The following is a 15,040-nucleotide window of genomic DNA, read 5'->3' as shown; positions in this document are numbered from 1 at the left end:
CTGAACTCTTTCAGCTTTTGCTTGTTTTGAAAACTCTTTTTCTTTCAATTCTTAACAATTTTGCCAGTTTAAGTATTCTTGGCTAGCAGTTTTTTTTTCTTTCAGCACTTTAAATGTATTGTGCCACTTCTTTATGGCCTGCAAAGTTCTGCTGAAAAATCTGATGATAGGTTTATAGGGCCTCCCTTGTACTTAACAAATTATTTTTCCCTTCTTGCTTTTAAGATTCCCTTCTTGTCTTTAATTTTGACAATTTAATTATAATATGTCTTGGTGGGGGTCTCTTATATTTATTTATTTATTTATTTTTATATTTATTTTTGGCTGTGTTGAGTCTTTGTTTCTGTGCGAGGGCTTTCTCTAGTTGCGGCAAGCAGGGGCCACTCTTCATCGCAGTGCGTGGGCCTCTTCACTATCGTGGCCTCTCTTGTTGCGGAGCACAGGCTCCAGACGCGCAGACTCAGTAGTTGTGGCTCACGGGCCTAGTTGCTCTGCGGCATGTGGGATCTTCCCAGACCAGGGCTCAAACCCGTGTCCCCTGTGTTAGCAGGCAGATTCTCAACCACTGTGCCACCAGGGAAGCCCTTGGTGGGGGTTTCTTTAAATTCATCTCTTTTGGTACTCTTCAGGCTTCCCGGATCTGGATGTTTGTTTCTTTCCCCAGGTTAGGAAAGTTTGGGGCCATATTTCTTTGAATCACCTTTCCACCCCTTTCTGTCTCTCTTCTGCTAGGAGAAGAGTATATTGATCGAGTTGATGTTGTCCCATTGATGTTATCCCATAAGCCCTTTAAGCTATCTTTACTCTATTTTTTTTTTTTTTTTTTTTTTTGCTCCTTTGACTAGATGAATTCCACTGCCCTATCTTTGAACTCATTGATCCTTTCTTCTACTGATCTGGTCTGCTGTTTGAATCCTTTTATTGAGTATTTAAGTCAGTTATTGTATTCTTCAGCTCTATGGTATCTTTAGTACATTTTAATATTTTCTATCCTTATGTTGAAATTCTTACTTTGTTCATTAATGCTTTACCCTGGTGAGTATCGTTATGACCGTTACTTTAAACTATTGGTAAATCACTTATCTCTGCTTCATTAAGATTGATTTCTAGAGATTTATCTTGATCTTTTGCTTGGAACATATTCCCTTGTTTCTCCATTTTCCTTGACTCTCTGCATTGGTTTCTATGCATTAGATAAAACAGCCACCTCTCCCAGTCTTGTGTAGGAGATTAACCTCATCAATTAGCCCAGACCAAGCTCCTGGTTGTCTCTCAAATCTTTGTGATGGTCCAATCCTCCATCTTTGTTCTTAGCGGCTCTGAATAGTAGAGGGTGTGCCAAGACCCATTAGTGTCCCAAAAGGGAGGGTCACAGTTAGCAACTCAATGTAAGCTGATTAGAAACCAAACCCTCAGGCAGCAGCTGGGAAACTGGGAGATGGGTATTTTTGCATGTTACCTCTGCATTGAGCCTGAGTGTATAGTTGCTGGGGGTGCATCTATTTAAAGACTGCTTTTGTTGCTATAATCCTGTGGATCTCATGAATGCAAGCCCTGTTGGCTATCAGAGCTAGGTAAATTGAGAGCCAGTCCCTCCAGTGCAAGCTGTAAAAGTTGGGGTGCTAGATATGTGTACCAGCTCCTTATAGGGAGGTACCAGTGACTTGGTTTTTTTGTTGGAGTGAGCAGGAGGGAGAAGGTGGAGAAAGTGCCCACTGGCTTTTTTGGACTCCAGGGAGGATCACAGTCAGCACCAAAGTGTGTGCGAATCAGAAGCTGGACTCTCAAGCGGTAACTTGTGAAATATGCAATCAAACCCCTTCCAGTGAATGAATGGGAGATGGGCATTTTTCCCTGCTCATTTTGTGCTGAGCCCTGGGGGGATAGCTTTGGCGAGTGCTTGCATGTCCATTGAGAACTGCTTCTTTGTTTTCTACAGTCCTGTGGCATTCATGAGCACAAACCCCTTTGGCTATCAGGGCCAGGCAATCTGGGGGCCTGTTTCTCTGGTGGCAGATGCAAAAGCTGGGGCACGAGACTTGTACAAGCTTCTTTTAGAGATGCTAGTGAACTAGGTTTTTTTGTTGGAGTGAGCTGAAGGGAGAAGGCAGAGGAAGTGCCCACTGGATCCCCTGGGCTCCATGAAGAATAATAACCAACTTCCAGAATCATGCTAATCGGAAGTCAGACCAGGGAAAGGCTAGAATGCCCTGAGAGATAGGCATTTTTGCCTGTTCCTTTCACACTGAACGGGGGAGCAGAGTGGGGGGGGGGGCGGGATACCAACTGTGATGCTGTGATGCATGGCCGTTAGGAACTGCTTCTTTGTTTGCTCTAGTCCTGTGGGTTTTGTGGAATCCAGCCTGGTTGGCTTTCAGAGCTAAGTGTTTTGAGGGTCATCTCTCATGCGGTAGTAATAAAAGTTGGGGGACTAGGTGTGTGGTCTAAACCCTTTGCTCTTCAGGGAGAGGTTAGGAGTTGAGTGTTCCCTCTCAATTGTATGACACTATTCTGGGGGTGGGGTTTATGGTGAGAGTGTGTCTCTGCCTTTCCTACCTGTTTCAGTATGGGTGTTTTCTCTTTTGCTCAACGTGTAGAATCACTCAGCTGGTATCTGGATTTCTCTCAGAGGGATACTCCTTATGTAGCTGTACATTCACTGCATCTGTGGGAGGAGGGATGTTCAGGAGCCTCCTATGTCACCATTTTTGGGCCCTCCTTCTGTCTGATGTTATTTTGTTAGCTTCTTGGACTTATATTTCTATTCCACTCTTCCTTCCTATATTTATGCTAATATATTGTCTTATTTTTGAAAGTCTTGTCTTAATTACCTTATCACACTTTTCTGTTACAAAAATATATACTGGAACTTAAACTGTTTTTAAAGTTGCCTGTGACTACAAGACTTAAATGCAAAAAATAAATAGCATACTAATGACCAAAACAAAAATAATTTGAAACATAATCATTTAACATAAAAGTAAAATCTTGTTGGAAATGAATCTCTCATGGAGCTGATTATTTATTTTTTGCCTCAGTTCGTTTATGTGTCTATAGATGATCATGGATATTTTCTAGAATGAGATTGAGTTCAGCATTCATTTAATTCCTATTTTTCACTTTCATAAATGTAAGTATTGTGAAATTTATTTATATAAAACACATGGCAATGGAAAGAGTTTCATTATAGCTAGTTAGAGGAGGGGGAAATGCCCAGTTTGGGGAATCATGACACCTACTTCATAAAAATGACATGTTTTTGGGCAAATCACTTGCCAGGTCTTGGTTTCTTCATCTATAAAATTAGAGAGGTGGCATAGAGGAGTTTTAAGTCTCTTTATAGCTCTACCATTCTATAATAATAATAATTTTAAAAGGCAGATTAAAACCATTTAGGCATATCAGGTAGGAAGTATATGCATAAATAAGCATAAATAAATGGAATTGATATAAATATGAGGTGGATGCTTGCTTTCAAGGTGATTATAATCAAACTGGGTAGCAAATAACATTAATTAAGTAGGGAATAAATCAAGATTACATATGATTAAATGCTAAATGCTGTGATACAGACAAGTTTTAAAAGTTCTAAGATGAGTCTATTAGTTGAGGCTGAACTCTGTAGGGAAGGCTTCATGGAGAAGGTGCAGTCTGAAGAGGACTTTGATGGTCCACATGGTAGAACAACATGAAAGAAGGCCTAGAGGAACCACAGACCTCAGAAGCATGGGCTGGTGGTGTCAAGGTGACTGGAGCATCCTGCCTGCTAAGGAAAGGAAGGGCTGAGTTAATAAAGATATCACAGCCAGTTCCCTGGGAAGCAATTAGAGACAATTATAGTCAACTCTAATTATGTGTGGCAAATATGTTCTATAAAGTCATCATGAACAATGAATTAGCAAATACTGAACTGTTTGTCATAGGGGATCTACAGTGTTGTTCCTGTGAGCCTCTGTTTACAACATTTTCTTCCTAACTTTTTTGGTGTGTGTTTCTGTTTAAAGACTTCAAATTTAATATATATTGTTGATTCATTAACACTAGACTAATAGCCAACAGCATTATTGCTCATGCCTGGACAGAGTTTATCTAGCATGTGTATTTTCTCCATAAGGTACATCACAACCTTCTTAGGCTTAAGAACACTAGACAGCACTTCAGCACTATGCTTAGGAGCCCTATTAAACAACAAAATCAACAACAAACAGCACATAAATATGAAAAACATGGCACTAAATAGGCTACAAAAGGACAGTTTTTTACAGTCTTAAGAGCTGAAATAAGAAGGCAGAGCATCACATTGTCCAAACTCATCTGGGAGCATGCACACTGGGTGACTCAAACTTTTCATTGCTTTGCACATGTTCATGCATGATCTTGAGAGTGCCCTAGTATTGATTGTGGGATTACAAATAGATTTTAGCAAGTAGGCAAATTTGCAAACATGAAATCTTTGAATAATGACAACGAACTGCATATTGGCGAGGTAAGCTGTAGCCAGCCATTAATGAGATCTGAGCAGAGGAATAACACAATGAGTAATATTTAGGAAGCTCACTCACTTATTCACTCACTGCAAATTAAACATTAAACGTGCCTCACTGTGTGTTAGGGGTTGCATAAGGTGCTTGAAGTACAAATGAATAAACATGGTGCCTGCTCTTAAGGAACTGAAATCTAAGCACAAGTAACCTACAGGGGAAGCCTGGGAGAAAAAACTGGAGCAACCAGAAGTCTTGTTGCCAGACTCATTCTTGAGGTAGTGAGGACCAGGTTTTGCAAAGTAGCAGTGGGAGTGGGAGGAAGGGCAAACATGAAGAGAGGATGAAAGGTTTTTGTTTTGCTTGAATAGTGAGAGAGACCTCCCACAGATTCCAAACTTTAGGTTGAGGAAAGGTATGCCAAATATATGTCCTTGTGTTCCAGCAAAAGCTGTCTTTCTCAAACTAGGAAGCTTGCAGAGGGAAATTGGTTCCCCCTTTCCTAAGGATGGCTCTTTGCTTCAGCTATTATTAAGCCCAGGATGACTAAAACAGCGTTCTTTAAAATTAAGAATAAAATCAAACAAAACTAAAAGGCTAGATTTATCCTGCAGGTAGAACACACACATTTTCTAGATTCCAGAGATGTTGTTGATTTCTTTTTGGACCAGTTCTGAAACATTCAGTAACAAATTTCTATTGACCTCATGAGTTCACATTGCTCATGTGTAGTAACCTTGGTCAGCAGCAAAGAACTTAACTGGTAACTTTCCCTTGGTGTGTGCACAATTACCTTAATTATTTGTTTTCTATTTTCTGCTGTTTTTTGGAAAATAATTTCCCTTGTCCTTAGAGCAAGAAGTATTTCATGTCTAGTTTTATTAGTTAATAACATTCTACTCATGCTGCTTGGGAAGGATGTGACAGTTCTTCTGGGTCTCTTACTACTGTGCTGACTCCCTAACCCCAACAGGCTTCTCCTCTTCCTGGGTAGGGTCATAGATCAGATGGGTATTAATTTTGAATCAAGTAGATTAATCAAATAATTGTCCCCTCCCTGAGTGTCAAGCATTGTGTTGGGCCTGGGGATGAGAAAGGTGGATAAAGTTTATGTCTTAAAAGAGCTGGCAGTTGTCAAAGCCTAAGGGATTCTCCAGACATTAAAATACCACTTAATGCTTCACCCTGTAGGTGCTTACATCTCAACACTAATATAAAAGGTAGAGCAAGAAGAGGCAACTTTGGTATTCTTTTAAGAAATATCTATTCAATTCCTTTGCCCATTTTTTAATGCTTTTTTTTCTTTGAGTTGTGTGTGAGATCCTTATATATTTCGGATATTAACCTCTTATCAGATATATGGTTTTCTCCCATTCCACAAGTTGCCTTTTCACTCTGTTGATTGTTTCCTTTGCTGTGCAGAAACTTTGTAGTTTGATGCAGTTCCACTTACCTATTTTTTCTTTTGTTACTTGTGCTTTTAGTGTCATACCCATGAAATCACTGCCAAGACCAATGTCATGAAATTTCAACCTGTTTTATTCTAGGAGTTGTAGAGTTTCAGGCATTACATTTAAGTGTTTAATCAATTTTGAGTTGATTTTTGTGTGTGGTATAAGATAAAGGTCCAAATCATTCTTTTGCATGTGGACATCCACTTTCCCAACACCATTTGTGAAAAGGTTATCCTCCCCATTGTGTGTTCTTGACACCCTTGTCAAAGGTCAGCTGACTGTATATGTTGGATTTACTTCTTGGCTGTCTATTCTGTTCCTTTGATCTATATATCTGTCTTTATACCAATACCATACTGTTTTCATTGCTGTAAATTTGTAATATATTTTGAATTTAGGAAGTGTGATGCCTCCAGCTTTGTTCTTCTTTTTAAATATTGGCTTGGTTATTTGTGGTCCTTTGTGATTACATATGAATTTTGGAATTATTTTTTCTATTTCTTCAAAAAATGCAATTAGAATGTAATACAAATCAAAACCACAATGAGATATCACCTCACACCTGTCATGGTGGGTATTATGAAAAAAACAAAAACAAAGAGTGTTGGCAAGGATATGGAGAAATTGGAAACCTGGTACACTGTTGGTGGGAACGCAAAATGGTGTAGTTGCTTTGGAAAATAGGTTGTTCAAAAATTAAAAATAAAAGTACTATAAGATCCAGCAGTACCACTTCTGGGTATTTATTCAAAATAATTGAACTCAGGATCTCAGAGTGATATTAGCACCCCATGTTCATTGCAGCACTATTTGCAATGGAACAACTAAATTTCCATCAGTGGATAAATGGATAAAGAAAATATGGTATCTATATACAATGGAATATTATTCGGCATTAAAAAAGAAGGAAATTTTGCAATGTGTAACAACATGGATGACCTTAAGGACATTATACTAAGTGGAATAAGCCAATCACAGAAAGAAAAGTATGACATGATTCCACTTGTACGAGTTATCTAAAATAGTCAGATTCATAGCATCAGAGACTGGAATGGTGATTTCCAGGGTCTGGGTGGAGGGGAAAATGAGGAGTTACTAATCAACAGGCATTAAGTTTCAGTTAAGCAAGATGAATAAGTTCTAGAGATGAGATGTACAACATAGTACCTATAGTCAACAATACTGTCTTGTACACTTAAAAATAAATGTGTTAAGAAGGTAGATCTCATCTTAAGTATTCTTATCATAATAAAGTAAAATTTGAAAAAAGAGAAGAAGAAGAAGCTTCCTCAGTCAAGCCTCTGCTTTCAGATGCCTCTAGAAATCTCTTATACTCACTGTGCAGCAAGTACTTTCAAAGATAATCCTTTGCAAGGAGACAGAAGATGGAAATTAAGTTCTGGAGGAAATGTGACTCAAGATAAATATCTTTGCTGAGGAGGTTTTCCCACTTCCCTCTTTTTATTCATTTATTTTTTCTTCTTCAAAATGTTTAGCCCATTGGGACACTTTGATTCTCTACTTTATACCATGAACACTTTCTTGTTAGGCAATACACAGCAAGCTCAATGCATTAGCAGGTGACATAAATTCACATGCACAAGTATAAACTATAATAAGGCACCTCAGGTTGGCTTCTCTTGAAAGTTGCCACCCAGGTAGGGAGTGTTCTATGTAGTATTTTACTTGCAGATACATGTTCAGGATTGTCCTGTCCTTAGTTAGCTGGAGATTAAATTCTCATACCCTGCCTTGGTTTTTAATACCAGACAACATGGTCTTTGTTTTAGTAAATACATGTGCCTATGTGGATTATTTTAGGAAGGCCACGTGATACCAATGTGTCTGAGGCAGTATTTCTTGCAGAGAAGTTTAAACGAAAGGAAAATTGTTCAAGTGGAGAGGTCTGTAAATGCAGTATTGTGGGAGTCATTGAGAAACGGGAATAAAAGCCTGTTTTAATCATATATCTCTTCATATAGTTGCTGAAAACAATATGAAATCATTTGGTCCCATCTATGGAATGTGATGGGGTCTGTCTGCTGCAGGAAAGGGAAGGTAGCTGCCTGCGGGTGTGGTGTGTGGGAAAAAGAGCCCAACCACTCTAATTATGAGTCTTTCTAGCCTTAAAGTCCCATTTTTCCAGTCCTAAGAGTAGAATATTAAGAGTAAGTTCATTGATACTTAGAGGACTAGTTAAAACAGAAATTCCCTACTTTCTGAAATTGTGATAATAGTAATTTTCTCATAAGATTGTTGCATATGTTTAATGAGAAAATCTATGTAAAGTATATTGTAAATGTGTATATGTTAGCTACTGTTATTATTATAATTATTACCATATGCCCATGAAGTCCTTATACTTCCCATCAGAGTTTGAAGAATTTGCTGGTCAAACCTCACTTCCTTTTAAGTGATTCTTCTTCTTTAAAAAAACAGATTTATTGAGGTATAATTGATATACAAAAAACAGCACATATTTAATGTCTAAATTTGATGGGTTTGGACATATGCATACACTTGTGAAAATGAAGCATTCGGTTCTCTGTTTTGATTGAGTCCCACACCATTGGTATAAGTCACTTATCAAACTATCATGAGGTGCAGCTGTGTTCAGCTGAGTAATGTGGGTGTCCTGTATTTTTCACTCTTGACTAGATGGGACAAAATCACAGTGGAGTAGTTAGAAGCCTAATAAATCATATCCCATTTCCAAGAGATGTATTTTGGTTAACAGACTCCTTTCTAAGATATAAATAAGCTGGGTTTCGGTTTTTCATCCAGAGTTGTTAACCGAGATCAGATAAAGCATGAGGATCTATTGATGTCTGGAGTGGGCAGGAAGGGGAATCTTGGGCTTGGGGCCATTGGTGAAAGACTGACTGTTGGGAGGGAGGGCCTTGTGGGATGCCAAACTCTAGGTGCCTCTGGGACCAGGTTGAGCGTGATGGAGGTAGGAGGGTGTGGAAGAGTACTTGGCTGAGGGCAGGTGATGTGTCATTAAAATTCCCAGCAGGCTGCCTGTAGCTCTCTGGCTGTGGAGTAGCTTGCCAATGCCTGGAGAGAGATGTCAGGGCTAGTTTGGAAGGCTGCAAATTAAAAACGATTTACACTTTTGGCCAGCTCAATCTCTTCTAATCCAGTTTGTATAGTTATTCCAGTTCAGACCAGTATCTCTCCTCTCAGTCTTGGCTTCTCCTGGGAGGTGAAGTTAAAAAGGGAAAGAAAATGGAAGGTGAGGAAAAAGAAAAGAGCATTTCCCCCCTTTTCCTGATAGAAAAGTTGATCAGACTTTTAGATCCCTCATCTCTACCTTCTTTTTCTTCTTTACTATATACATAAACCAAGGCTTTTAAAACTTATTTCTGAAGAAATGGCCCCCTCCCCTAACTGCTAATGAAAATAGTGTACTTTACAAAATTAACATTCTAGCCTCTTCTAAGTATGGAGGAAGAGATAACATGTTACCTTTGGATCAATTTTTTACCCTTGAAAAATTACAAGTGGTTCCCTTCAGTTATGTAAATGTAGGAGTCTGATATTTTAAGGAAAGGGTCCCATGGAGTCTTGTGGACTTTATAAAGGCAGCGTCTCTCGGTATGCAGTTCTCTAAGGAAGACTAGTTGGGGTTTAAGTGATGAAATAGAAAAAATAAAATAGATGTAACTGTGTTTGTACCTCAGACTGGTGAAGTGGGTCAGCCCAGTTATACTCCCAAGGGGATTATGAAAGTTTATCTTAGGGCACCTGAGTGATTACTTGGAGGAAAATCAAGGAAATGCAACAGTTTACACCAGGTTTTCAGGGGGCATTCCTGTTGACTACAGAGAGCTACAACTGGTTGAGAGGACATCCCAGAAGCATTTTTATCAACTTGGAGAGAAGGATCAGCCTAACTCATATGAAAAACATAAGATAGAGAAGGCATGCTCATTCACTCTTGGAGGATGCAAAGAGAAGTGTTCTCTGTCCCCACCACCCTACGATGCTCCTTTTCTCAGCCCTTCTCCATTTACCCATCCCCTTACCACTTCTGAATGTGAATTCTCTGTAAGCAGAGGTTTTGTCTGTCTTATTCACTGTTGAACCCCCGGTGCTTAGAACCGTGCCTAGCACCCAGTGAGCACTCAATAAATAACTTATTTTTGAATTAATAAATGGATAAATTTAAACTTAGGGGAATATTGAAGTTGTTGAATGACAGAATTAGGATCTAAAGAGATCTGCTGGAACTATAAGCTGAATCTACCAGATAAAATTTAACAGGAAAAAATGGAAAATCCTGCCATAGGTTCAAAAATCAACCATGAAAGGTCCCCAGATAGGGAGATATAACTTGGTGATAGCTTATGTGAAAAATTTAGTTGACAGTAAGCACAACATAAATTAGCAGTGTGCTATGATTATGATAAAAATGTAACATGATCACAAGCCCCATTAATTAAGATATGATACCTAGAATAGAGAAGGTGACAGTACTTGTCTTCTTTATGCTGGTCAGGTAGTACTGGAGTACCTATATTCTATTCTGTATGCTGCACTTAATAAATGATGTAGTTAATTCAAAAAGAGTCATGTACCACAATGTTCATAGCAGCTCTATTTACAATAGCCAGGACATGGAAGCAACCTTAGTGTCCATTGACAGATGAATGGATAAAGAAGATGTGGCACATATATACAATGGAATATTACTCAGCCATAAAAAGAAATGAAATTGAGTTATTTGTAGTGACGTGGATGGACCTAGAGTCTGTCATACAGAGTGAAATAAGTCAGAAAGAGAGAAACAAATACCGTATGCTAACGCATATATATAGAATCTTAAAAAAAAAAAAAAAAAAAGGTTCTGATGAACCTAGGGGCAGGACAGGAATAAAGACGCAGACATAGAGAATGGACTTGAAGACACAGGCAGGGGGAAGGTAAGCTGGGACAAAGTGAGAGAGTGGCATGGACTTATATATACTATCAAATGTAAAATAGATAGCTAGTGGGAAGCAGACGCATAGCACAGGGAGATCAGCTGGGTGCTTTGTGTCCACCTAGAGGGGTGGGTTAGGGAGGGTAGAAGGAGACGCAAGAGGGAGGAGATATGGGGATATATGTATATGTATAGCTGATTAACTTTGTTATAAAGCAGAAACTAACACACCATTGTAAAGCAATTATACTCCAATAAAGATGTTAAAAAAATAAATGATATATTTATATAAATGAGTGTGTTTAATGGAGACTAGCCAGAGAAATAAGGGGATTTGGAATGTGAGGGATAATTGGTAATACTGAGGACATTTTTAGTCAGCCTAAGAAAAGGTTCAATGAGTTTCAGTCTTCAAGTATCTGAGGGGCTATTCTGTGAAGAGGCACAAGATTTGTTCTCTGTGCTAGCAGGGGCTAAAACTAGGGCAACTGGGCTGAGGTTTCATGAAGACAGATTTTATCTTACTGCAAAGCAGGATTTCTAAATTTGTCTGATCTCTATGGAGTCTTGCAGGGAAGTGAATCTTCTGTATCTGGAGATATTCAAACAGTCTGCACAAAGATTGCACAAAGGCTTGAGTGTTTGGTCGAACCTGAGGATTGATAAGACATCTTCATTAGAGATAAGCAATGTGGGCAGGTGAAGCAGCCAGGAGGGGTGAGATGCTTCACTGATTTCAGGGCCAGCCTGACATTGGAATTCTTTCCATGAATCACACTGCTTAAATGCAATTTAAAAGTGTTCTAATTTATCTGGTCTGACTCTGTGACACCTGAATAATATAACTCAGATCATCTGGAATTTGTAAGTGGGCTTAATTATTTATTTAAGACTACTTATTGAGCACTGGCTCTGTGCTAAGTACTTGCTAGGGATTAAGACAGAATAATGAACAAGATTCAGTCTCTGTCCTCAGGAATCCTAGGTATCATGCTCATAGGGCCTCTGTACTACAAGGCTAACATTTCAGCTTGGAGGCTCCATTCTCAGACTTCATTGAGCATTTGGTTCACTTCCTTATATAATCTTTATGCTTATTAGTTCTCCAGACAGGCATTTCCTAGAGGGCAGGGATTGTTTCTTTTTGCCCTTGAACATTCTTAGGATCTGAAAGCACAGTGGTTGACATAATAGTAGGTACTCAGTAAATGCTTGTACAGTACTTCCCCCACCCCACTTAACCATAAAACTCCTAGAAAACATAGGTGGTAAGCTCCTTGACATAGGTCTTGGTGATGATTTTTTAAATCTGACACCAAAAGCAAAAGCAACAAAAGCAAAAATAAGCACATGGGACTACATTGAACTAAAAAGCTTCTGCGTAGCAAAGGAAACTGTCAAAATTAACAGTCAGCCTACTGAATGGGAGAAAATATTTACAAATCATATATCTGACAAGGGGCTAATATCCAAAATATGTAAAGAACTCATGCAACTCAGCCAAAGAACCCAAATGTTCAATTAAAAATGGGCAGAAGATCTGAACAGACATTCTTCCAAAGAAGACATACAGATGGTCAACAGGTACATGAAAAGACGCTCAGTATCATTAATCATCAAGGAAATGCAGATCAAAATCACAATGAAATATCACCTCACACATGTTAGAACAAATTATCAAAAAGACAACAAAAAACAAGTGTTGGTGACGATGTGGAGAAAAGGGAACACTTGTGCACTGTTGATGGGAATATAAGTTGATGCAGCCACTATGGAAAACATTATGGTGGTTCATCAAAAAATTAAAAGTAGAGCTACCACATGATCCAACAATCCCATTTCTTGGTATTTATCCAAAGAAAACAAAAACACTAACTTAAAGAGTTAATAGTTCCCCTTTATTTGAGGGGGATATGTTCCAAGACCCACAGTGGGTGCCTGAGATCTTGGATAGTAATCGAACCCTATGTATACTATGTTTTTTTTCCCCCTATACATACATACTTATGATAAACTTTAACTTATAAATTAGGCACAGTAAGATATTAACAGCAATGATTAATAAAATAGAAAAATTATAACAATATACTGTAACAAAAGTTATGTGAATGTGGTCTCTCTCTGTCTCAAAATATCTTATTAGACAAATTTAATGTTTTTTCTGTATTAACTAAGCACTTATCATGCACCGTGGCTGTAACTTTTGCAGTTTGAGGTGCAAGTGCAAAAGTGGGATGAATTTCTTTTTCCTTCTTCACAATTTCATGGATAGAAGACTTGTTCTTATTATAGATTCTAGCAAACTCAGCACATGATTTTTTTCTATCTTTATTAAGTTGAAAACTTTCACCTTTTCATTTAAAGGAAGCACTTTATGGCTTCTCTTTGGCATATCCAAATTGCTAGTGTCACTACTCCTGTGCTTTGGGGCCATTATTAAGTAAAATAAGAGTTACTTGAACACGAGTACTGTGACACAATGACAGTCGATCTGACAACCAAGGTGGCTACTGAGTAACTAAACAGCAGGATACGCTGGACAAAGGGATGATTCACATCCCAGGCTAGATGGAATGGGACGGTGTGAGATTTCATCATGCTATTCAGAATGGCGCAAAATTTAAAGCTTATGAGTTGTTTATTCCTGGAATTTTCCAGTTAATATTTTTGGACTGTGGTTGACCGCATGTAACTGAAACTGTGGAAAGCAAAACCCCGGATAAGGGAGGATTACTTTAGAAACATAACTAACAGTGCTCTGCAAATGAGTTGAGAACCAGAAGAAATCCAAAAAAGACCAGTGGAGGGACAGTGCCTTGAGAACTGGAGGACTAATTAAGAAGTCTCATTCTAGGCTTGGGGATGGGAGCAGGAGGATTGGGGGTGGTGGTGGGAGCTGACAAAGCCAGATTGACTCAAGGATGACCATGTCTGGGCAACAAAGCCACCAGACAGGCCATGACAAAGAAGTTGGTCTCTACTAAGGGGTCTCACCAGCATCAGGAATCAAATACATTATTCAGTACCCAATAGCACATACAAGAATGAGTTGTAGAAGCACTAGAACTCCAGGGTTTGAGTTATCTACAGGGAGGAGTAGGAGGTGGTTTCAGAGCAGTCTGAGGCCCAGTGCTAAGGTAGGGAAGCTCTCTCCTTAATGCAGGGGATGGGATGGGGCTCAGAGGACCAAATCAGAACATAAGAGGAGCCCTTATATCCACTGTCAAAGAGCACAGGCTAATTCTGATGAGCAGCATTTAGAAAAAGGTGAACTCTTTTTAAAAAAAAAAAATTATTTTTTTTACATTCTTTTTCAAATTCTTTTCTCATTTAGGTTATTACAGAATATTGAGGAGACTTCCCTGTGCTATACAGTAGGTCCTTGTTGGTTATCTATTTTAAATATAGCAGTGTGTACATGTCAGTACCAAACTCCCATTCTATCCCTTCTGCCTACCCTTCCCCCTGGTAACTGTAAGTTCATTCTCCAAGTCTATGAGTCTGTTTCTGTTTTATAGATAAGACCATTTGTAACATTTTTTTAAGGTTCCAAATATAAGTGATATCACATGATACTTGTCTTTTTCTGTCTGACTTACTTCACTTAGTATGATAATCTCCAGGTCCATCCATGTTGCTGCTAATGGCATTATTTCATTCTTTTTTATGACTGAGTAGTAGTTCATTGTATATTTGTATCACATCTTCTTTATCCATTCATATGTTGATGGACATTTAGGTGGCTTCCATGTCTTGGCTATTGTAAACAGTGCTGCAGTGAACATTGGGGTGTATGTATACCTTCGAACCAAGCTTTTCTCTGGATATATGCCCAAGAGTGGGATTGCTGGATGATGTGGTAGTTCTATTTTTAGTTTTTTAAGGAACCTCCATACTGTTCTCCATAGGGGCTGTACCAATTTACATTCCTACCAACAGTGTAGAAGAGTTCCTTTTTCTCCACACCCTCTCTAGCATTTATTGTTTGTAGATTTTTTGACGATGGCCATTCTGACTGGTGTGAGGTAATATCTCATTGTAGTTTTGATTTGCATTTCTCTAATAATTAGTGATGTTGAACATCTTTTCATGTGGCCATCTCTTGGCCATCTGTATGTCTTCTTTGGAGAAATGTCTATTTAGATCTTCTGCCCATTTTTTAAATTGGGTTGTTTGTTTTT

The sequence above is a fragment of the Balaenoptera ricei genome, chromosome 4 (genome assembly GCF_028023285.1).
Source record: "Balaenoptera ricei isolate mBalRic1 chromosome 4, mBalRic1.hap2, whole genome shotgun sequence".
In the NCBI taxonomy this organism is placed as follows: Eukaryota; Metazoa; Chordata; class Mammalia; order Artiodactyla; family Balaenopteridae; genus Balaenoptera; species Balaenoptera ricei.
This window is presented reverse-complemented; position numbering follows the sequence as displayed.